General features: G+C 35.5%; 1 pseudogene; it reads right to left on the bottom strand.

The window, feature by feature from the left end:
- Positions 1-23,460: 23,460 nt before the first annotated feature.
- LOC114025714 lies at positions 23,461-24,490 on the bottom strand (annotated as a pseudogene).
- Between the last annotated feature and the right edge of the window lie 1,279 nt (positions 24,491-25,769).

Below are 25,769 nucleotides of genomic sequence, written 5' to 3'. Positions count from 1 at the left end.
TCTGATAGTCTATGCTTCCTCTGACATTTAAGTAACCCAGAATTATAAGCTTGTCATCTTTTGGCATATTGATGACCAAAGTTTATAGCTCTTCATAGAATTTTTCTTTGACTTCATCAGGATTCATCATGGTGGGAGCATATGCAATAATTATGGTGTGTCCTTTTTCTGCATGTGGCAATTGTACTGCAATGAGACTGTCATTCACTTCTTTTGGGAGATATACAAGCTTACTAACTAGGTTAGATCTGATTGCAAAACTACTGCTTCATGGAACTTCTCATCACAATAACCACTCCAAAAACATATGTATCTAGCTTCAGCTTCAGTAAGTTAGACTTCATTTCCCAACCTTGTTTTACTCAGGGCTTGCTACTGCTATTTGGATGTGGTAACTTCCAAGTTTTCTTGCAACAAGGGCTGCTCATTTTTCATGTCTGTTGGATTTTGTGTTCTCCATGAGCATGTGTATATGCCATGTGCAAATGGTGAGTAAAATCATCATCTCAAAAATGTTTGTACATTTTTTGTGTTTTAATTGCAGGGTAGAATTCATGCCTGCCATGGTAAACAGGCCATATATGCATGTCTATATTGAATATACACACATGTATGTGTCTATGTATGTATGTATATATGTATGTGTATTTATATGTATATATGCATATATGCTCCCACCATCATGAACTCTGATGAGGTCAAAGAAAATTTTTCTGAAGGCCTTGAGACCCCTATCATCAATGTGTTGAAAGAGGACATGCTTTTAATTCTGGGTAATTAATGCCAGAGAAAACACAGATCCTCAGACATGGCATGGATTCTTTGACAAAATTTTTGCCAGGGTCATCTTTAATAGACTGATCCTTCACCTGGAAGATGGTCATTTGTCTGAGCACCAGTGTGGCTTCTGAATGGGCTGAAGAATAAACAACATATTTGTTGCTGCCTAACAACTCCAGATGAAATGCCAAGAGCACAATAGAAATACCCAACATTTGTCAATCTTATAAAGGCTTTTGATACTGTTAGTTGTGAGGACCTATCGAAAATAATGGCAAAATTTGATTCCATGTATTGCACACAACTTTCAAGATGATCTGCTTGTACCTGTTCTGGATGAAGGGGCATGCTCTCATCCTTTTCCAGTCACCAAACAGGGATGTGTGCATTCTCCTTTGCTTTTTTGCATAATGTTTTTGGTAATATTGATAGACACCTTCAACAAAAACATCAAACTCAACTACCATACTGATGGCAACCTATTTAATTTGAAACGGTTACCAGTGAATACAAAGGGGAGGTAGAGTTGGCTTGTGACTTTTTGTTGACAGATGATTGTGCACTCAATGTAGTCTCAAGGCTAAGATACTACTAGTATGGATCAATTCTCTGCCACTTGTGTAAATTTTGGCGTAATAATTATCACTAAGAAAACAAAGGCTCTCCACCAGCAAGCATTGCACCATCCATGTATGCAACCATCAGTCATAGCAAATGGAGAAATTTTGAATGTTGTGTATGTTAACTTACCTTGGTATTATGCTTTCCAAGCATGTCCACAAAGATGATAATATTGACACACACATTGCCAGAGTTAGTTAAGCCTTTTGGAGGATCAGAAATAATATGTGGGAGAGGCATTCGATTTCCTCTCAAATTGAAGGACTACTGTGTCATTGTAATGACTTCATTGTTACATATCTGTGAAACTGAACATTCATCCAGCTCCATGCCAAAAATCTTGAGCCACTTCCATTTGAATATTTTAGGAAGATTCTGAAGATCACCTGTTAAGATAAAGTATGAGAGCTGAACTGCCAAGCATTCAAATTCTACTGCACATGCCTCAAAGACTATTTTATGGAGAACTCACAAAAGGTAGACAATCACATGGTGGTCAGGAGAAACAATACAAGAATACTTTCACAGCCTCTCTAAAGAACTTTGGCATTGCTTATGAGACATGGGGGACACTGGCACAAGATTGTAAAGCATGGCATACCTGCATCAAAGAAGATGCTGTACTCAATGTCAAAGAAGAATTACAGAAGCTCAAAAGAAATCTCTACAAATTTAGAGACATTTCCACTCCAAATGTCCATATTTGTGCCTTACAAGTGGTAGATCTTTCTGAGCTCATATTGGTATTATCAGCCACAGTCAGACACACTGTACATTAATCCTGATGTCATTTGGTCTTTGAGCATGAAAGACCAACAACAAACACTTCATTATAACATCATAACATTTGTTATTTAATTTTACTGCAGATTTTTCTGAGTGAGGAATACACACACAATTGTGTGTATGTATGTACATATGCATATAGGTTCATATATTCAGTCATATATATAAAAGGAATTGAGCCTTTGATTTTGTTGGTAATGACTAAGTTAAAGATTTTTATACTATTACTTTTTTATAAGGATGAGGACTTTCCCTCTTTCAATGAAGATCAACAACATTTCTGCGACCAATCATTTTAAACGATTGCTTATAGCCCTGCAAGGTTAAGCCACTTAATAAGGTCAACACAGCTAAGATGTGGCTAAGGTATGACTTGGATACAGTTCTTTTTAGCTGAAGCTAAAATGCAATTTTGATTTTCATATCTACTCACTATTCTCATTTATCTAAGATGACTTACTGGCAACCTCAACTCCACAGGAAATAGTAAAAAAGCCCAGACTTAAGCCAAAATGAACATAGGGTAACCAATATGGATGAGGCTAGGTGGCATAGTAGATAGAGAACTAGACATGAAGTTAGGAACAGTTGACTTTATATCTGGTCTTAGATACATAGTATTAGCTATCTGACCCTGGATAAATCAATTAATTTCTATTTGCCTTAGTTTCCTCAACTGTAATATGTGGTTAATGAATTTACCTTCCAAGATATTTTTAGGCTTCAAATGAGATTTTATTTGTAAAGCTTTTAGTATTGTGCCTAGCACATAAAAGCAACTTGATAAATACTTGATTCCTTCTTCCATTCCTTCCATGAAATATATTTACTAAAGGTCTTATTCTTAGAAAAACCTCACAGATATTTATTTCCTAAAACTCTTCACTCAGTCTAGTTGCTATTCTAAGATGTTTGGTTGTCTTTTTGAATCACTAACACAAGGCTCACAATAGCTCCAAAATGGCACATTATAAGAAGCAGAAGTTGCTAACATCAGGCATGCTGAGATTCAGCAGGATATAACAATTTATAATTTGACAACAAAGAAAGAAACAGAAAAAAAAAACTTATAAAAATGCCATCAAAAGAATTCAAAAAACAATATCCTGTCATCAGTTTTCTTCCATTCATTCTGGTCTGATTTCCCTGACAGTACAATTTTAAATTTGTAATTAAAAACTCGATCAAGGTGCTGACTTTTACCCTTGAAAAAAATTGCAAAGGAGGTAGGAGACTTACAAGTATAAATTCAGCAAACAATGTGTAAGCTTGTTTGACTGAAACAAAAGAATGCTGTGAGAAGGAAATACTGTGAACATATCTGGAAAATTAGGTTAGAGACAACATGATAAAGAGACCAAAGAGAGTGAGAAAATGAGTAATTATTGAGACATTAGACTTTCCCTGGGATAAAAATTAACAATGTCAGTAGGAATGGAATAAGAGGAAAGATAATAAAAAGAATTCAGAGACAGAATTGATCAGTTGACTTAGCAATGCTCTACATGTGAATGCTGAGGAAGAATACTCAAAGTTGCTCCTGAAATGGTAATCCTAAGTAACAGAGAATGATGGTGATGTCATCAAAAATAGAGAACTTTGGAATTCAGGGATGTGATGAATAAAGTTTTGGGTATGTTGATTTTAAGGTATTTTCAAGCACAACCAGCTGGAGGAGTCCAGCAGGGAATTAAAAAGGTGGAATTAGAATTTAGGGAAGATGTGGTTTTGAAATATACATTTTGGAATAACCTGTAAAGTGATGACAATTTAACCCATCTATTAAATGATATTTTCAAATGACAGAACATGGAAAAAAAATGAAAGGTGATCCAAAATTTAGTGTTGGGAGCATTGAACACTTAGAAGGCAGGAAGATGAAGAGGAACCAGAAACAAAAGAGAGATTCAGAAATAATCATCTGAGGAAAAAAGGATAACCTGGAGAGAGTAATTCCTTGGAGATAAAGACAGGCAAGAACACCAGAAAGAAGCAAATACTAACACCGTTCAATGATGCAGAAAGCTAAGGAGGAAAAGAATTAGGGAGATGTACTTAGATCTGTCATTTAGCAGGTCATTGTTTAACTTAGTAAACTTTTCTGAGGATAGAAGACAGATAAAAGGGAATGAAGAATGTATGGTGAGGAAGTGCAAGAAATGGCTATAGACTATCCTTCATAGAAGTTTAGCAATGAAGAAAAGAGAGGGTGTATCTAAAGAAATAGCAGAGTTATAAGAAGTATTTTTACACACACTCAAACATGTTTGTAAGTAAAAAGACTAAAGCAATAGAGAGGGAGAGATTGGAAAAACAGGAAAAGGAGAAAAGATGATAGGGCTATGTCAAAGAAGAGTTAGAAAGACAAGGGATCAAAGGCATAGGCAGAGATTTAGGTTTGAAAAGACAGAAAACACATATTTTGAACTGCAGTAGAGGGAATATTAGGATACTTATGTTAAAAAATCTCTTTTAAGTAACACAGGAAGAAAGCTTGGTAAGAGAGAAAGTCTGGTAGAAGGGTGTAGAATATCATAGGACAACAGTAAGAGAGGACTAAAAAGACTGCATATATCAATGGTAACTTGGCATAAATTTAGTACATCTTTTCATCACTATTTTGTGATTTCCTCCAGCAGGAATCTGCTTCTCAGAAATAGGAATAAAGAAGACAGATGGTAGGAGCAATCCTGCATTGGTACTTTGCAGGGTGGGGGTCAAAGCAGAAAGAGATTCAAGCATGAACTAAAGCATATGCTGAAATAATTGAACATAAAGTCAAGACTTTGAAAATAAGAAATACAAAGTAGAAAAAGGATGATTGACTGAAATAATGGGGGTCAAAATCAAGATGAACAGTTAAATAAGAGAAGTGAAAGGTTGTAAGACCAGTGGAAAGACAAAGATTGTGGTGAGAAAGTGAGAGTTGAAAAATTACTAAGGTGTGGCAGAGGTAAGATGGCAGAGTAAAGACAGGGACTCATCTGAGCTCTCCTCCAAACCCCTCCAAATACCTCAAAAATACTCTAAACAAATTCTAGAGGAGCAGAATCCACAAAAAGATGGAGTGAAACAGATTTCCAGCCCAAGAAAACTTGAAAGTTCAGGAAGTAAATGTCTGTTGTACCAGAGTGAGAGAAGACCACAGTTCAGTACAGTCCAGACCCCAGCATATCTGCAGCAGACCTGCGGTGACCAAATCACTGGTTAGAAGTGACAGTTTCCAGACCTGTCAGCTCACAGACACCAAAGACAACATGGAAGGTCAGTAGGAAAGGTCTGTCACACATCAGTGAAACTGGAGTGCAGTTCAGTCTAGGCAGCACCATCACATCCTTGGCCCCAGCAAACCAGGAGCAATCCTTGGGAGTACTGAATCAGCAGCTGTAGCTGCTTCCTGAGCTCTCAGCCCACAGAATGTAAGGGGGTGGAACAGCTGGTAAGAAGGTTTTTTCATAGTACAGATTCAGAATTCTGTTGCCTTGCCCATACTCAGATCTGGGACACAGTCATGGGTGGTAGTCCCAAATTAAGGAGGAGCACAAACAAAGTTAGCAGCCACAGTGAAATGGGGACTATCCACACAGTTCCAAGGCAGAATAGAGTGCTTGTGGTTGCTCACAGACCAGAGCACAGGCTAGAAGAGTAGTAAACACCTCTCCTTAGATCATACCACATTGGAAGGGATTAAAACTTACAGGCCCCTAGAAGTATCTCTGAAAATAGCTACACAAAACCCCTGAAGCCTGGGACAGTGCACTCACAACCCTGGAAACAGAGCCCTATTTTATCAAAGAGTTAAGTAATAGTTATTAAGTAAGTTAAGTAATAGGCTGGGAAAATGAGTAAACAATGGGGAATATTGGCGATAAAACAATGGGGAATAAAAAAACTCTGACTATAAAAAGTTGCTATGGTGACAAGAAAGATTAAAACACACACTCAGAAGACAACAAAAATCATAGCTCCTACATCCAAAGTCTCCAAGAAAAATACAAATTGGTCTCAAACCACAGGAGAGCTCAAAAAAGATTTTGAAAATCAAGTAAGAAAGGTAGACGAAAAATTCAGAAGAGAAACGACAGTGATGCAAGAAATCATGAAAAAGGAGTCAACAGCTTGGTAAAGGAGACACACACATACACTCACACAAACATACTGAAGAAAATGACATGTTAAAAAACAGACTAGGTTAAATGGCAAAAGGGGTCTAAAAAGCCAATGAGAAGAAAAATGTCTTAAAAAGCAGAATTGGTCAAATGGAAAAGGAGATCAAAAAGCTCACTGAAGAAAATAATTATTTAAAAATTAGAATGGAGCAAATGGAAGGTAATGACTTCATGAGAAATCAAGAAACAATCAAGCAAACCAAAAGAATGAAAAAAAATAGAAGGCAAGATGAAATATCTTGTTGAATAAACAATTGACCTGGAAAATAGATCCAGGATAAATAATTTAAAAAATATTAGACTACCTGAAAGCCATGATCAAACGAGTGCCTAGACATCATCTTTGAAGAAATTATAAAGGAAAACTGCCCTCATATTCTAGAACCAGAGGATAATATAGAAATCTAATAATCACGTCCTGAAAGAGATCCCAAAATGGTAACTTCCAGGAATATTAGACAGATTTCAGAATTCTCAGAGCAAAGAGAAAATATTGCAAGCAGCTGGAAAGAAACAATTCAAGAACTGTGGAGCCATAGTCAGGATAACACATGATTTAGCAGCTTCTGCATTAAAGGAATGGAAGACTTGAGATATGGCATTTTGAAGGACAAAGGAACTAGGACTAAAATCAAGAATCATCTACCCAGAAAAACTGAGTATAATCCTTCAGGGGGAAAATTAGACATTCAATGAGATAGAGGACTTTCAAACATTCTTGATGAAAAGACCAGAGCTGAATTGAAAATTTGACTTTCAAATACAAGACTCAAGAGAAGTATAGAAAAGTAAACAGGAAATGGAAATCATAAGGGATTTAATAATATTAAATTGTTTATATTCCTACATGGGAAGCTGATATGTGTAACTTAGAAGACCTTTCTCATTATTAGGGTAGTTAGAAGGAGTATACATAGACATAGGGTACAATCTGAGTTTAATATGAAGGGATGATATCTAAAAAATAAAATTAAGGGTGGAGAGAGGAATGTATTGAGAGAAAGAGAAAGGGAGAGTAAAATGGGTTAAACAATCTCACATAAAAGGGGCAAGAAAAAGTTTTTACAGTGAAGGGTAAGAGGGGGAAGATGAGAGGAAGGGAGTGAATCTTACTTTCATCTGAATTGACTCAAGGAGGGAATAATCTACACATTCAATTGAGTGTAGAAATCTATCTTACTCTACAGGAAAGTAGAAGGGGAATGGGATAAGAGAAGAGGCTGGTGATAGATAGAAAAAAGGGTAAATTAGAGGAGGGGGTAGTCAGAAGCAAAGCACTTTTGAAGAGGGCCAGGGCGAATGGAAAGACAGAATAGAATGAATGGGTGGGGAGGAATAAGATGGAGAGAAATACAGCTAGCAATACTGTGAAAAAAAATTGAAGGAAGTTACTCCGATAAAAGTCTGTTTTCTCAAACATATAGAGAACTTGGTCAAATTTATAAACATAAGAACCATTCCCCAACTGATAATCAGAAGTAATGAAAACTATCTATAGCCATATGAAAAAAAATACTTTAACTCACTATTGATTGAGGAAATGCAAATTAAAACAATTCTAAGGTATCACCTCATATGTATTAGATTAGCTAATAGAACAAAAAAGGTAAATGACAAATGTTGGAGGGGATGTGGGAAAAATGAGACATCAATGCATTGTTGATAGAGTTGAGAACTGGTTCAACCATTTTGTAGAACAGTTTGGAACTATGCCCAAATGGTGATAAAACCCTGCATACCCTTAGACCTAGCAATAGACCAATACTGGGTCTGTATCCCAAAAAAGATAAAAAATCAGAAAGGAAAAGGACCTACATATATAAAAAATATTTATAACAGCTTTTTTTCTGGAGGAAAAAAATAGAAATTGAGAGAATGCCTATCAATTGGAGGATAGCAAAACAAGTTGTGATATATGATTATGGTGAAATACTATTGTACTATAAGAAATGATGAGCTGGAATCCTCTCAGAAAAACCTGGAAAGAGTTGTATGGGTAGATGCAAAGTGAAACATATAGTATGCAAAGTAACAGTAATGTTGTGAAATGAACAGCTATTAATGACTTAGCTATTCTCAGCAATACAATGATACAAGATAACTCTGAAGGACTTATAATGAAAACTGTTATCCATCCCCAGAGAAAGAATGGATAGTGTCTGAATACAGATTGAAACATAGCTTCTTTAACTTAATTTTTCTTGAGTTTTTTTGTCTATTTTCTTCCACAACACGACTATTACAGATATGTTTGCATGACTATACATGTACAACCTATATTAAATTGTTTTCTTCTCAATGAAGGGGATTAGGGAGGGAGGGAGAGAATTTGAAATTCAAAGTTTTAAAAATGGATGTTAATTGTTTTTACATATAACTGGGAAAGAACAAAAGACTAAAGAAAAAAGAATAAAAAATAATTTAACTTTAAAAAAGGAAAGAAAGAAAGAAAGAAAGAAAGAAAGAAAGAAAGAAAGAAAGAAAGAAAGAAAAAAACAAAAAACAAAAATGACCACAGTGAGATAAGTGTGGTGGAGATGGAATTCATAGGAAATGAGAAGGTGAAGGCCCTTGGATACCTGTATGTTAGAAAGATTATAAATGCAAAGATTAAAGTGGCCATATACCAGGGATTCTCAGCTTTGTGTTGTGGGGTGTGTGTGTGTGTGTGTGTGTGTGTGTGTGTGAGAGAGAGAGAGACAGAGACAGAGACAGAGAGAGAGACAGAGAGAGAGAGAGGCTCTTTTAGAAATTTTGTGAATCTTAAGGACCACTGCTCAGAAACAAAAAAAAATTTCTTCACTATATGCAAAAATATGTAAAATTGCAAAAGAGACAAATTATTTTAAAATTATCATAATATTAAGAAAAATTGAGGTTCAGGGACTCTAGGGTAAGAACTCCCTGCTATAGATGTTGGATGTGGACAGTGAAGAAAAAGAATATAAAGCAAATGCTAAAGTCACTGAGGAGGTAGAAAGGGTGATGCATGAAAGATAATGATTAGAAGAGTTTCATATAATAGAATGTCTTGAGTTGAAAATCACACATTGTAGAAGGTAATACTAATGTAATTACATCTTTCTTATTGGTACCTGTGAGTTAAGAAGGTTATAAAAAAGAAAATATAGACAACACAGAAGAAGGAAGTTAGGGAGTTGTTTGTGCCTTTTTTTTTAACTCTTCTCTCTTCCTTCAGAAGCTATAGTTGTAATTTTGTTTAGATCACAATTTCCCACTATGAGCTTGGCATGAACAGGTTTTCGTCTACAATGGTTTAGTAGAAGTATATGAAGCTAGAATTCTTTGGTTTGAATCTGACCTCTCCCATGTAATAATTGTTGACCATGAACAGATCGATAATCTTTTCCACTTTCCTTATCATCTTGCAGCATTATTGTGATGATAACACTTTTGTGAATTATCATCATTATCATCATCATCATCATCCCTAGTCTTATTTTCAATTCTCCAGAGTTCATATTTTGGTACTGTGATATGTTTACATGTTTTGACTTCAGTTTTTTTTTTTTTTTTGTTAAAGTCCTGGTGTTTTTCTTAGCATATCACAACCTTAGGGGCAGCTAGGTGGTTCAGTGGATAGAGCACCGGCCCTGACATCAGGAGGATATGAGTTCAAATTCTGGCCTCAGACCAAACACTTGACACTTACTAGCTGTGTGACCCTGGGCAAGTCACTTAACCCCAATTGCCTACAAAGGGGGCGAGGGGAAGCATATCAACCTCTAAGGTATTTTATTTATTTTCTATGTTAGAATCACCAAAGGATGGAACTTGACAGTCTTGGACATGATCCTGTGAAGAAGATCGATTTCTTTTTAAGTCTCTTTTCTCAGCTGTGCATAGCTCAGAATAGTCCCCTCATAGTTTGGTTTTGGTGGAAAGCTTACTTAGTCATAGCAGGAGAAGTATATTCAACAAGGATAGGTACACTTCAAGTTGATTCAATGAGCAAAATTCCTTGTTTTAGTTGCCCATTTTTTTATACCAGCCAGGCATCAGAGAACACCTATAGCTACTCCTGCCTGCTTTGTAGTCAGGTAAACAGAAAGTGTTGTAATCACCATTAACCTTTAGTACCCTGAGCCAAACAACTCTCTAGGATAGTCTCAACATCTTTTAAAGGGAAAACCAGACTAGTTTGCATAAGGGCAGAAGTTTAAATATTGCTCTTATCACTCTCTGAAATTTGAAACAACTATGTATGCAGTAGATCTGTAAGCCCTGTCCATAGTCTAACTGGACTAAGATTCAACATAGTAATCACCTACTGTGTGTATGATAATGTGCTAAATTATGGGAATTAAAATATGAATAAGGACATAACAAGATGTATTTATATAGAAAATTAATATAACAGTGATATAAAGAATAGACAAAGTTAGTGAAAGTGAGCCCATAAAGGAAAGAATTTTTTTTTGACTGATATTTGACTAGTCATTAACCTTACCAAGCCTGCTGAATATCTTACTCCAACTTCTCTGCTCAAAGAAGCTTAGGATAATATGTGAGAAGGCTAATGATCTGAAATTATGCCTGTTGGATTTAATTCTTTCACACATTTATTATTAAATTGGCTCCTAGGTTGTGGGCACTTTTCTCTCAAACCCTATCTGCTTAATCCAACTTGTGTAGACAAAATTAAAATTTTATTTTTTGCAAAATTATCACTTATGCAACCCATTATAATCTAGAACACTTTACAAATATTCTTTAAAAATATTAAAGTATTTTCAAGAGCTAATTCTGATTGTCATTAATTGTGGGCAACACCATCCTTTCAGTGCCCCAGGCTCAAAATCTAGGAGTCATCCTGGATTCTTTACTCGTACCCTGCCCCATATCCAAATTTTGCCATAGCCTACCAAATTCACCTGTGCAACATTTCTTGAATATACCCTTTTTCTCCTCCAATACTGTTACCACTCTAGTACAGGCCCTCATCACCTCACGCCTTAATTATTGCACATTCCTGCTGGTGGGTCTGCCTGCCTCAAGTGATTTTCCTGAAGCACAGGTCTGATCACGACACATATCCTCAATCTATAGTGTCCAGTAGTTTCCTATTACCTCCAAGAGCAAATAAAAAATGATTTTTGGCACTCAAAGTACTTCACAAAATAGCCCCTTCCTGCTTTTTCAGTCTTCTTAAATCTTACTCTCCAACTCATACTCTTTGATCACTTTGATTATTTAGTCATAGCAAGAGTAGTATATTCAACAAGGATAGACACACCAAGTCAATTCAAATGAGCAAAATTCCTTGCTTTAGTTGCCCACTGTGATACTGGTTTCCTGGATGTTTCAGCAAAAAGACAATCCTTCTCTTGTTTCCAGGCATTTTCTGTAGTTGTCCTTCATGCCTGGAATGCTCTCCCTCTTCACCTCTGTCTCTTGGCTTCTCTGGCTCCTTTTAAGTCCCAAGTAAAATCCCATCTTCTACAGGAAGCTTTCTTCAAATCTTAATTCCAGTCCCTCTGTTCTAAATTGTCTCCTATCCATTGTATATATTGTCAATTTTGTATATATTTGTTTTCATGTTGTCTTTCCCATTAAGTTGTAAGCTCCTAAGGCCAGGGACTGCCCTTTGGCTCCTTTTTGTATCTTTACTACTTTGCACAGTTTCTGGCACATTGTAGTCACTTAATAAATATTTAATGTTTGATTGATTGAAAAATCAATGAGGAAAGAACTTGAAAATGTACATTATTTTTGCCTACCTGAAGAAGAGTTCACTACTTACCAATATTTTTCAGATATAATTCTAGTTTTAGCTTATGAAAACATACACAGAGGCAATTGAACAAGGCCTCAGGTATGATATACAAGTCACATTACCTACCAACATAATATCAAATTTCCTTATCTTGGAATTCAATGCCTTCTAAAATCTGCCCCCAGGTTGCCTTGATACACTCATTCTAAATGACTAGGAATATGATATTCTGCAAAGTAAAGAAACTATGACTAGAGTCAAGAGCAACCTATTTAGAAAAACTGTATAATTCTATGAAGGAAGAAATGAATATTTAATGAAATAAAAGTCTTTTGAGCATTTCTGATAAAAAGACTAGAACTAAACAGAAAATTTCATTCAAACAAAAGAGGAGGGTAAAATCATAAGGAACTAAACAAAATCAAACTGTTTTGTATTCCTATATGGGATGAAGATATATGTAACCCCTCACACATTTATCTTCCCTAGGGTTCTTAGAGGGAGTTTAATAAGACAGAAGACATGTATGTGATTCTGTTGTGTTGTGATGACTTAAAAGAATAGAAGGAATAAGGAGAAGAATACATTCAAAAAATAGGGAAGGGAGAAAAACAATAAAATAGACAAGGAAGAGTTTATATAATGGAGAAGGATGTGAAGGGGAGTAGATACCTTACTCTTATCTGAACTGGCTCCAGAAGAATAAACATACACAAACAGAGAGTTAGATACAGAAATTCATCTTACCCAATAGGGAAGTAGAAATGAATTAAGTTACAAGAAAGAGGAAGAAGATAAGGGGTTATATTAAGATACACAGTGATTAGAAGCAACACTGACTGGGAGAGGTGAAAGGGTAAAAAAGGGAATTATGGGAAATTAGCATGAAGGGAAATATGTAGTAATCATAACTACAAATGTCAGTGCAATGAACTCATCCATAAAATGGAAGAAGATGGTAAAATGGATTAGAAAAGATGCTGTTTACAAGAGTCATACTTGGAACAGAAAATAATTGAAGAAAATGCTAAATTTTAGTAAAAGTATGCATAACATTAAAATAAGGGGCTGAAGTAGATTTCATTTAGTTTCAGCTGAAGCAAAAAATTAATAAATAAAGCAAAAACAAAAGTTGGCCTATTTAAAAGAGATGAACAGGGAAACAGCATTTTACTAAAAGGTACAGTGAGTTATGATCAATATTGAAACTATATTCACCAAATGACATAACATTGACAAAGGAAACAAAATATATTTAATAAAAATATTCATAAAGCTGCTGAAGTCCATTGAGGAACCCTATAGGTCTATGGCCTGTGGGTAAAGAACCTCTCTTTTAGACAATCTATTCATTTAACTAATTATACCTTAAATATCCAATTTCTATCTATTAAAATGTTATATCATTTGAAGAATTAAATGATAAATATATTGACACTTGTTCTTATTTAAAACAATTAATTTAAATTTTAATTGACAAAAATTGATTGTCTCTCCTTTTAACTTCCTTCAATGGGAGAAAAATAAGAAAAGCAAAACACTTGTAACACATATGTATGGTCATTTAAAACAATATGCATTGATTGACTCACATCCAAAAAAATTTATTTAGTCTGCACCTTTTGTCTTACACCTCTAGGCCAGAAGGTATCAGGGTTCACTAGGGAGAATGATTAATTTGAATGCTATTTCACTATTTCAATATTCTATATTCCCTATTTCATCACATATTTAAGTATAAACTAAATCATAAGACAGAAAGAGATAGAGAGAGAAAAAGAGGAGATGCAGAATGAAAAGAAGAACATGATGATGAAGATGATGAAAAAGAAGAAAAACAAGCAGAAGAAGAAGAAAAGTTTTATGAATGGCTTGTAAATATGCTACACACCAAATTAATATATTCTTTTCTATTACAATATTTGTATTAATGTTAATATAAAATATTATTTATACAAATATATTTTCAATTCAGTGATATCATTTTTTTAGGTGTCTCTTGTAAACAACATATTGTTGGATTCTGACTTCTATTCCATTCTGCCATTCTCTTCCATGGGTGAGTTCATTCAATTAAATTTTATGATTGTTATGATGGCTAACTACATATTTCCTTCCACCCCATTTCCTTTTAGTTATCCTCTTTTTAAACACATCCCCTCTTCAAAAGTCTGTTTTGCTTCTTAGCACTACCTTTCTTAACCCACCTACTCTTTTACTACAACCCCCTTTCCTCTTAACTCTTTTTACTTCTACTTTTTAGATGAGTAATATAAATTTATATACTCACCTGTGTGCATATGTTCATCACTCTTTGAAATAGTTCAGTTGAGAGCAAGGTTCAATCATTGCCTGCTTTCCCTTCCCTTTTCCCCTACATCTGAAAAACTCTTCCTTGTGTCACTATTTTATGTAAGATAATTCCTTCCCCATTCTTCTTCTCTTTTTCCCTTCTCCCAGTGTATCCCTGTTTCTTGCCCTTCTTCTATCCTTCTTTTGAGATAAACATAGACACCCTTATATCCCATTTAAATGCAGACTCTTTCTAACTACTCTTATGTTGATAAAGTTCTTTGGAATTACATCTATGGTATTATAAACAGTTTAACCTTTTTAAGTCCCTTATGAATTCATAATTACATATAGCTTTATATGCTTCCTTAGTCTTATGTTTGATCATGATTTTTTTTTTTAATTCAGTTCATCATCAGAAATGCTTGAATAGGGGCAGCCAACATGATGGAGCGAAGGCAGAGGCTTATCAGAGCTCTCCCCCAAAACTCTTCAAATACCTTTAAAAAGTAACTGAAAAATTCTTGAGCAGCAAAAACAACAAAGAGACAGAGTGAGACAGATTTCGATACCAAGACAACCCAGACAGTCACCAGCAAAGGTCTATCGCACCAAGTTGAGAAAGGAACACAGTCCAGCACAGTCAGGGTCAGCACAGATCTGAGCACAGCAAACCAGGAACAGGCCTTGGGAGTGGCTGAATCAGTGTGGCAGTCGCAGCAGCAGTGGCTGCTTCTGGAGCTATCAGTCCACAGACAAAATGTTTGAAAATCAATTATTTCAACTTCTAGGAGCCAAGATGGTGGACTAAGCAGTCAGTCATTCTCACCCTCACTTACTGACCTTGAAAAGCCCAGAGAATATTGCCCCAGAGAAAATCCTGAAATAGTGGAGCCAGCAGAAAGTCTTTTAGCTTGCGAGACTAGTGGAATTAATGGGAAAGGTCCCTCATGCTGTAGCTGAAGAGGACCAGTACAGGATGGGAGGCATCCCAGCAAGCAAGTGGCAAGCCCCACCTAAGCTAAACACCAGGAGATTCTAAGTATCACAGTGCTGGAACAGCCAAGAACCAACACCAGGCAAACACAAGCCATCACCACCAGCTCCAACTCAGCACCAGGTACGCTATCAGACATCTATAGTCTCCAGTTGCCAGTACCTGAGGCACCAGCACACAAACCAGTAACCAGGCCCCTAGCCCCCAGTACAAGAAGTGTGGGACAGTGTCCTTTCTGCCCCAGAAGAAGCAATCAACTTTAAAAGCCAGAAAAAAGGCATACACCATGAGCAAAAAGCAACAAAGAAAAACAATTACCATAGAGAAGCATTATGGTGACAGGGAAGATCAAAACACAAATTCAGAACAGGACAATATTGTCAATATACCTACATCCAAAACTATGTACTGGTGTCAAGCCCAAAAAACCTTCTTAGAAGAGCTCAAGAAGGCTTTTAAAAGTCAAATAAGAGAGGTAGAAGAAAAATTTAACAATTCCTTTAAAAATACAATTGACAAAATTGAAAAAAAAATACACTGAAGAAAAAAAAACTCCTTAAAAAATCCATGAGATGGAAAAGGAGGTACAAAAGCTAACTGAAGAAAACAATTAATTAAACACTGGAATTGGGCAAGTGGAAGCTAATTAATTTATGAGACATCAAGAATCAGTCAAACAAAATGAAAAGAATGAATAAATAAAAGAAAACAAAATACCTCACAGGAAAAACAACTGACCTGGAAAATAAATCCAGGAGAGATAATTTAAGAATTGTTAGTCTACCTGAAAACCATGATCAAAAAAAGAGCCTGGACAACATCTTTCAAGAAATCATCAAGAAAACTGCACTGAGATCCTAGAACCAGATGGCAAGATAGTCATCAAAATAATCCACTGATCATCTCCTGAAAGAGATTCCAAATTGAAAACATCAAGGAATATTGTAGCCAAATTCCAAAATTATCAGGTAAAGGAGAAAATCCTGCAAACAGCCAGGAAGAAACAATTCAAATGTCAAGGAACCACAGCCAGGATTATGCAAGACCTTGCAGCTTCTACATTAATATATTGAAGGGCTTGGAATATGATATTACATAAGGCAAAGGAGTTTGGATTACAACCAAGGATCAAATACCCAGCAAAACTGAGGAAAATTTTTCAGGGGAGAAGATGGACATTCAATGAAATGGGGGACTTCCAGACCTTCCTGATGAAAAGACCAGAGCTTAACAGAAAATTTGATCTTCAAATACAAGACTCAAGTGTGGAATAAAAAGGTAAACAAAAGAAAAAAAATGTCATTCAATAAGGGCAAACTATTTATATGTCTACATAGGAAGATGATATTTTAACTATTTTGAATTGGATCTTTATTACTACATTCAGAATGGATATACATTGACAGAGGGTGTAGGTATAAATTGACTTTGGGGTGATAAAAAACATAATTAAGGGGTAAAAAAGGATTATAATGAGAGAAGAGGAAAGGAGGAGGCAGAAAAGGATAAATTACATCACACGAAGAGGCACAAAGACATATTAAAGTAGAGGTAAAGAAGGGAGGGAGATGAGCATTGTTTGAACCTTACTCACATTAGATTTTGGCTCAAGGAGGGAATAACATACCCAGGTATAAAAATCTAAGTTGTCCTATAGTCAGTAAGAGGAGAAAGGGGAAAGAAAAGGGAGGGAGTATATAGAAAGGGGGTTAGATTGAGGAAAGCAGTGGTCAAAAGCAAAACTCTAGTGAGGAGGGAAAGGGAGAAAGGAGAAAGAAAAGCATAAACAGAATGGGGGAAGGGAGTAGGATGGAGAGAAAGAAACAGATAGTAATCTTAACTGTGAATGTGAATGGGACAAACTCTCCAATAAAACAGAAGTGGATAGCAGAATGCATTAGAAACCATAATTCTACAGTATGTTGCTTACAGGAAATTAATTTGAAATGCAAAGATATGTACAGGGTAAAGTCAAAAGCCTAGAGCAGAATAATATGCTTCACTTGAAGTAAAAAAAAAAATAAAAATAAAAAATAAAAAGTAAGCAATCCTGATCTCAGGCAAGAAAAAATACATACATACATACATATATATATATATATATATGTTATATATATAATTAAAAGAGATAAGGAAGGAAACTACATCCTAATAAAAGGCACCATAGACAATGAAGTAATATCATTACCAAATAAATACGTACCAAGTGGTATAGCATATAAATTCTTAGAGGAGAAGTTAAGGGAGTTACAGGAAGAAATAGACAGCAAAACTATACTAGTGGGGGACATCAACCTCTACCTTTCAGAACTAGATAAATCTAACCACAAAATAAACAAGAAATAAGCTAAGAAAGTGAATAGAATCTTAGAAAAGTTATGGTACACCTCTTAGAGAAACTTGAATTGGGATAGAAAGAAATGTGTGTGTGTGTGTGTGTGTGTGTGTGTGTATGCATATATATGTATATGTATATTTAGTAGTATTTTATATTAGTGGTATATGCCATGTACAAAAAAATTGTACATATAGTAGAGCATAAAAACCTCACAATACAATGCAGAAAGACAGAAATAGTAAATGCATTCTTTTTCAGATCATGATGCAATCAAAATTGCATGTAATAAAGGGCCATGGAAAGATAGACTAAAAATAAATTGGAAACTAAATTATCTAATCCTAAAGAATGAGTGGGTCAAACAAAAAATAATAGAAACAATCAATACCTTCATATAAGACAATGATAATAATGAGACAACATACTGAAACTTGTGGGATGCAGTGAAAGTATTTCTTAGGGGACATTTTATATCTCTAAATACTTACATGAATAAAATACAGAAAGAGGAGATCAATGAATTGGGCATGAAACTAAAAAAGTTAGAAAAAGAACAAATTAAAAATCCTCAATTAAATACCAAATTAGAAATACTGAAAACCAAAGAAGAGATTAACAAAATTGAAATCAAGAAAATTATTGAACAAATATGTAAAACTAAGGGCTGGTTACATAAAAAAAAAAACAACAATAAAACACATAAACCTTTGGTTAATTTGATTAAAAAAGAAAGAAGAAAATCAAATTACCAGTATCAAAAATGAAAAAGGTGAATTCACCACCAATGAAGAGGAAATTAAAAGAATAATTAAGAGCTATTTTGCCCAAATGTGTGTTAGTAAATTTTACAATCTTAGTGAAATGGCTGAATATTTACCAAAATATAAATTGCCCAGAATAGCAGAAGAGGAAATAAAATACTTAAATAATCCCATTTAAGAAAAAGAAATCTAATAAACCATAAATGAACTGCCTAGACAAAAATTCTTCAGGGCCAGAAGGTTTTTCAAGTGAATTCTATCAAACATTTAAAGAAAAAATAATTCTAATACTATATAGACTGTTTGGGAAAATAAGCAAAGGAGTCCTACCAATTTTTTTTTTTTTATGATACAAAAATGGCATTGATATCTAAACCAGGAAGAGTTGAGACAGAGAAAGAAAATTATAGACTAATTTCACTAATGAATATAAATGCAAAAATTTTAAATTAAATTTTAGTGAAAACATTATAGCAACCCATCATGAGAATATTACACTATAACCAAGCAGGATTTATACCAGAAATGCAGGGGTGTTTCAATATTAGGATAACTATCAACATAATTGACTGTATCAACAACAAAACTAACAGAAACCATATGATTATCTCAACAGATGCAGAAAAAGCTTTTGACAAAAGACAACACCTATTCATATTAAAAACACTAGAGAACATAGGAAAATTGAGTTTTCCTTAAAATGATAAATAACATCTATCTAAAACCACCATCACATATTTTATGTAATGGGGATAAGCTAGAAGCATTTCCAATAAGATCACAGGTGAAACAAGGATGTCCAGTATCACCATTGTTATTCAATATGGTACTAGAAACTTTACCTTTAGCAATAAGAGAAGATAAAGAAATTGAAGGAATTAGAATAGCCAAAGAAGAAACTAAGTTATTACTCTTTGCAAATGATATGATGGTATAGTTAGAGAATCCTACAGAATCAAATAAAAAAGTATTTGACATAATAAACAACTTTAACAAAGTTGCAGTATGTGAAATAAATCCACATAATTCATCAGCCCTTTTATATATTAATAAGAAAACTCAACAGCATGAAATAGAAGGAGAAATTTCATATAAAATTACTACAGACATTACAAAATATTTGAGAGTCTACCTGCCAAAACAAACCCCAAATTCTGGAAAGCATTTGGAACTATGCCTAAAGGGTATAAAAATGTGTATACTCTTTGACCTAGCAACACCACTTTAAAATCTGCATCCCAAAGAGATCCTATGAATGGGAAAAGGACCCACATACACAAAATATTTATAGAAGCTCTTTTTGTGGTAGCAAACAATTGAAAATTGAGGGGATGCCCATCACTTGGGAAATGGCTGAATAGGTTGTGGTATATAAATGTAATGGAATACTACTGTGCTATAAGAAATGATGAGCAGACGGACTTCAGAAAATCCTGGAAAGGTTTATATGAACTGATGCTGAGTTAAATGAGCAGTCCCAGGAGAACATTGTACATAGTAACAACCCCACTGTGCTATGACTGACTTTGATAGATTTATCTTCTCTTAGCAATGCAAGATCTAATACAACTTTGAAAGACTCATGATGAAAAATGATGTCCACATGCAGAAAAATAACTATGGAGTCTGAATGCAGATGAAAGCATAGTATTCTCTCTCTCTCTGTCTCTTTCTGTCTCTTTTTCTCTCTTTTCTCTTCTGTTTTGTTTGTTTCTTCTTTCTCGTGGTTTCTCCCATTGGTTCTAATTCTTGATAACATGACTAATGTGAAAATAAACTTAATATGAATGTGTATCTACAGCTTATATAAAATTACCTGCCATCTTGGGCTGCAAGGATGAGAGAGATGGGGAGAAAATTGAGAACTCAAAAATCTTATGGAAGTGAATGTTGAAAAGTAAAAATAAATAAATAAATAAATAAGAAATGCTAGAATGTCTTTTATTAAATTAAATGTTCATTTTCCCCTATTGAATTATGTTCAATTTTGCTAGGTAGGTTATTCTTGATTATAATTCTCACTCCTTTACCTTTCAGAATATCATATTTCTAAATCCTTCATCACTTCATAATAGTACCTACAATATCTTGTGTGCTTTTGACTACGGCTACAAAATATTTGAATTTTGTTCTTTCGGGCTTCTTGCAGTATTTTCTTCTTGAACTAGGAGCTCTATGTTTTGGCTATAATATTTTTGAGAGTTTTATTTTCAGATTTCTTTTAATTTCTACTTTAGTTTCTGGTTTGGAGTTATCTGGGCAGTTTTTTTTTTATTTTATTGAAATATGATGTGTATGATTTTTTTTTGTTATAGCTTTATGGCTTTCCAGGACTCCAATTATACTTAATTTGTTGTTCTTTGATATATTTTCCAGCTCAGTTACTAAAATATATATTTTGTATTTTTTCTTCTAGTTTTAAAAAAATGAAATTTTGACCGTTTTACTGTTTCTTGTTGTCTTATGGAGCCACTGGCCTACATATAACCAATTCTTAGTTTTAATGACTTATTTTTTTCAGTGAGGTTTTATTCTTCTAATATAAGTGTTACTCTCTTCATAATTTTCTTGTATAGCTCATTTATTTCCACATTTTTGTCTACTAGTCTTTTTAATGTGATTTTTAAAAATACTTTCTTTTCTTTTAAAAATTTTTCTTTAGTTCATCTTAGAATTCTTCTTTGGCTCGTGTACAATCTGCATTTTTTTTGAGGCTTTGATTGTAGATATTTTCATTTCATTGTCTTCTTTTGAATTTGTGCTTTAAGTTTCCCTGTCACCATAGTAGCTTTTAATGGTCAGGATCTTTTTGTTGATTGTTCATTTTTCCAGGTTATTTCTTGATTTGGTAACAATGTTGAGGCCTGGTGTCAACTCACCTCTGGGTGGGGGTGTCTGGCTTGAGCCTCTATTTTTATGTTCTGTTGTTGTCTCAGCTTATTGGGAGACTCTAAATTTTCAGTCCTTCCAATGTAGTCTGGTCCAGAGAGCAGTATGGTCACTGAACTCTTGATTTGTTTTCTAGCCTTACAAAAGTAGGGCCCCTATTCCTTTGTGACGGTGACAACTCATTATCTTGGAAATGTGACCCAGAATTGGGTATTGGGCAATAGATATGCCAAATGGCACCTGATCCTACTCTCAATGCTAGTACATGGGTCCCACAGGAACTCTTTCTGACTAGATGTTCAATCTACCTACAATACCTGGGAACTGTGATGCTCCCTTCCAATTCTCATGGTGCTATGACCAGTGCTTCCATTTATGACACTTCCATCATGACACATTATGAACCAGTACCTATCCCAGTGTCTGCAAAACTTCATTTTTGTCTTCTTAAATTGCCTTGGGCTGGAAGAAAATAAACCATGGAATTTTTCTTGTCTTTCTTTACTCAGAATTTGATTTGGCACTTTAAAAGTTGTTGTAGAGGGGAGGTGTTGGGATAACACGGTAAACACTCCACCATCTGGACTCCATCCTTTCTAAATGACAGTATTTCAAGGCATTTAGCCATAAAAGAATAAAAAGACAAAAAAGGACAATAGATTTAGAAGATGTACAGATAAAATGAGGTTTTTTGGGGGGAGGAGTGGGAAGTTCCTGGAGGAGATGAGGGAAACGTGGACATCTTTGTAAGCAACAGTGAAGAAGTAATAGATAAAGAAAGATTGAAAATTCTTGGGAGAATGTTGATGATAGATGGAGAAGTCTTCTCTCTTTTTAAGTATTAACCCTTTATTTGAAAATAAGAAATTCTATAAAAATAGCAAAAAGGTACAAAAAAGGGGTAAGAGTTTGTGGGAGAAAATGAGGAAGGAGGAATCTGTGAGGGTGGAGAAAGTTCACATCATTTTAGTGTGCTCTTGAGAACCTGGGGCTAGAACTGGGGTTCTTAACCATTTTTATGTCAAACCCCTTTGGCAGTGTGGTAAAACTTGTGGCTCCCTTTTCAAAATGTTTGTTGCCTACATTCATCATGAAAGGAAATGCTAAATAGAGGTGAGTGAAAATAAAACTTCAGAGTCTAGCTTAAGGCTAGAGAGTACAAAACATTTTGGTAGAAGCACACTCCAATGAGCATTTCAGAGTCTAAATCCTGGGGGTGGGAAGAAGACAGCTCATTTTATCACAGATGTCAACCCATCAACAACTATTTGTTACCACCCACTTTCCTGACTTTTTTCCATCACCCTCCCCTACCTTACCAGGAACACATACCTAAGTGAATGTACACACACTTTCCAAAATGGCAAAAACACATGTAACCGTTTCAAGAAACCATCATGTCTCTAAGCAAGGCCTCTAGTCTAGAAAGGCAGTATGGCTGAACGGAAGCATACCCATCACTTTTGGAGTTCTGGGTTTAAATCCTGTTTCTGATTTACTATCTGTGACCTTGGTAAGTCACTCTCTGGGCCTTAGTTTCCTCAGCTATAAAACATAGGGGCCTCTTCCCTCAGTTCTGAGTCTATGATTCCAATGCTCCTAATATTTTTATTCAGAATACTTTTCTCAGATAGCACTATCCCCTCTTAGAGGTGCTAAAGTGAGGGAAGGCAGCTAGGTGACTCAGTAAATATAAAGTGGTGCCTGGAATCAGGAAGACCTGAGTTCAAATTGACTTCAGACAGTTCCTAGCAGTGTGACCAAGTCACTTAACTTCAGTTTGCCTTAATGCACTGGAGAAGGAAACGGCAAACCACTTTATTATTTTTGCCAACAAAACCCTTTGGATGGTACTGGAGTGCTATGGTCCATGGGGTGGTGAAAAGGCACACTACCGAACAATAAAGTGAGGAAGCACAGCCTAGTGGAGTTAAAGTCCTCTTTAATTTATCTATTTTAGCAAGGAACACCTTAATATTGTTTTAGGCTTAGACATTCAAGCTGGAAGAAGGGGGAAGGCTAAAGATTGGGAATCTTAGAGAGGTTGTACATAGGAAATAAGAAACAGAGGGTCTCTGGGGTGGGGGTGGTTATGTTAAGTCGGACTCGGGAACCTCACTTTTCACCAAAAGTGTTTTGCTTTGAGAAGGGGTAGAATCTCAGCTCATAGCGGTGGTGACCCCAGATCTGGAGGGTGAAATATTCTCCATCCATTAGCTTCTTTTTAGCCTTGGGGATGCTGCTAGGAGTTGTGGGCAATGCCTGCTTATTGCTCTCAGAGGATGGTTGTGGGTTGTGACCTCCTTTCTTGTGGAAATTTTCCTCTTCAGTCCTCTGTTCTCTTCCAGGACAGGCACATACATGTACTTCAAAGCTTCTACGTCCAAGGAGCTGACTGCTGGAGTCTTCCAAAGTTATTATGGTGAGGATTGGGCGTCGGTTCATGCCCCACATGCAGGAACTGTTGCACATATAATTGTAATGAATTGTAGTGCATTCACAGCCAACCTCTGGGAACTCATAAAGAATGGACACACTCTGTCACATGGTGGTGGCATCATTGAGGTATTCAGCCCATAGATTTCCTTCCACCTGGATCAGATACTGTGGGGATGCCAGGGCATCTATGTACTTGGTGCATCGTTCGTGGTGGGGACAATGCTTACCCACCTCAGTCATGTGTTCTGACTTCTTATAAATAGCCATAGCTCGAGCTCAGGCACCATCAGGTGGTGTTTTAGTGACCCAGAGCTGGACAGGGCAGGTTTTGGCCAGCTGGCAAAATAGCTTGTTCAGCTCAGGCGAGAACGTGCAGGTGACAGACTTGGCTGTTCCGGAGTGTAGAAAACCAAGCCTGAAGCCATAGTCCTCAGGATAGTCATTTTGGGATGGAATGGTAGATGATGTGGGCAGGTTAACTGGAGGTACAGGTACTTCAAACCCAGGGTTTTCTTCCTTGTTTCTCAGCCAGTTTATGTCATCTGGTGAGGCAAACTGTATATCATCTATGTTTGATAAATCATCTGGCATATTGTTCCATTGTAAATTCCATATGTCTGAGAAGGTTTCCTGGCTCAGTGGGGGCTCCAGATCTGACAGTGATTCCTCCATGGTAGACATCAGGAAGGCAGTTTTGTGGCTGGCAGGTTGGTGGTGGTAGTGGTGGGGCTGCTCTCTCCACCACTGCTTCCAACTTTGAGTGGTATACACTTACCGCCAACCTGTGTTGAGAAATCTTTTGAAGGAGATGGAAGGAATGAGATCAATTCTGCACTAAGAGGGGGTGGTTCTACAAGGGAAAAGCCACATTATTGTATGATACATGGGTGAAGGAGAAAATTATTAGGCAAGTAATCTCAATGATGTGAGATGAGGAAGAGAGGAGAAAAGAGATCTCTTGTCAAATGGTCTCATGTTTTTAAATGAAATATGATGCAATATTCTTAGCTGAAATAGCAGAGAAAAAGTAAGTTTGAAGAAGTTTGAAAGATTTGAAAAAGTTACTATAGAGAGTGGGATAGTGATTCAATTAGGGAGGTGCAAAAGTCTGGCCTTGTCACAGTGAGGGCCTAGTTAAGATTATGGTGTAATGGGCCTTGTCAGCACGGCTTCATGATTTTCTTCACATTTCTTGAGTATCACGGGAATAAGAAAGAAAGCAGTGAATCATGGGAGTAATTTCAGGCTGATGATTGCCGAGATGAGATTAGTTATAGGACAAGGGCATAAGGGAATTTACAGAAGAGGCCATAAAATTGTGATGCTTCACCAAAGAGTTGAGAAGGGAAGGGAGGAGAGTATTTTACCCTATCATAACTATTGAGAATGACTTGTCAATAATCATAATGTAAAAAAAAAGTCACTTTCAACTTCTGTTCAACTTTATATAGCAGAAATAACAGCAGATTTCTAACCAGAGGAATCTGGATTTTCTTCAGGACTCTGCTGCATTGGGTAAGTTTTTGACATCTCTAAACCTAATTTTCCTCATCTATAAAATGAAGATAATAATATTTTTACTTCCTACTTTGAAGGGTTTTATAAGGAAGAACCAAGATGAATGAAAGCATTTTGTAAAAGTAAAGTGCTATAAGTATGTTATTATTATTGTTATATTTTAATAACCAAAATATGAATGATGCCATCTTTTAACTAGATGTTTCTATTATTGCCTTGTCTCCATAACAAAACCAATAATTGAATATTAACAGGGCAAATTAAAGTATGAGAGTAAGGTCTCTATAAGCTATCTTTGTACAATCAAATCATCAATTAGCCAAGACCAAGATCAACTTCTATAAATTCAGCAGAAAGATAAAGATGAGAATATATGATATTCAATTAAAATAGTTGTAACCTGACCTATTCAAGTAAGCTATTTGTATCAAAAACCAGGAAG

This window comes from Vombatus ursinus, unplaced genomic scaffold (genome assembly GCF_900497805.2).
Source record: "Vombatus ursinus unplaced genomic scaffold, bare-nosed wombat genome assembly UNPS02014832.1, whole genome shotgun sequence".
Classification (NCBI taxonomy): domain Eukaryota; kingdom Metazoa; phylum Chordata; class Mammalia; order Diprotodontia; family Vombatidae; genus Vombatus; species Vombatus ursinus.
This window is presented reverse-complemented; position numbering and strand designations above follow the sequence as displayed.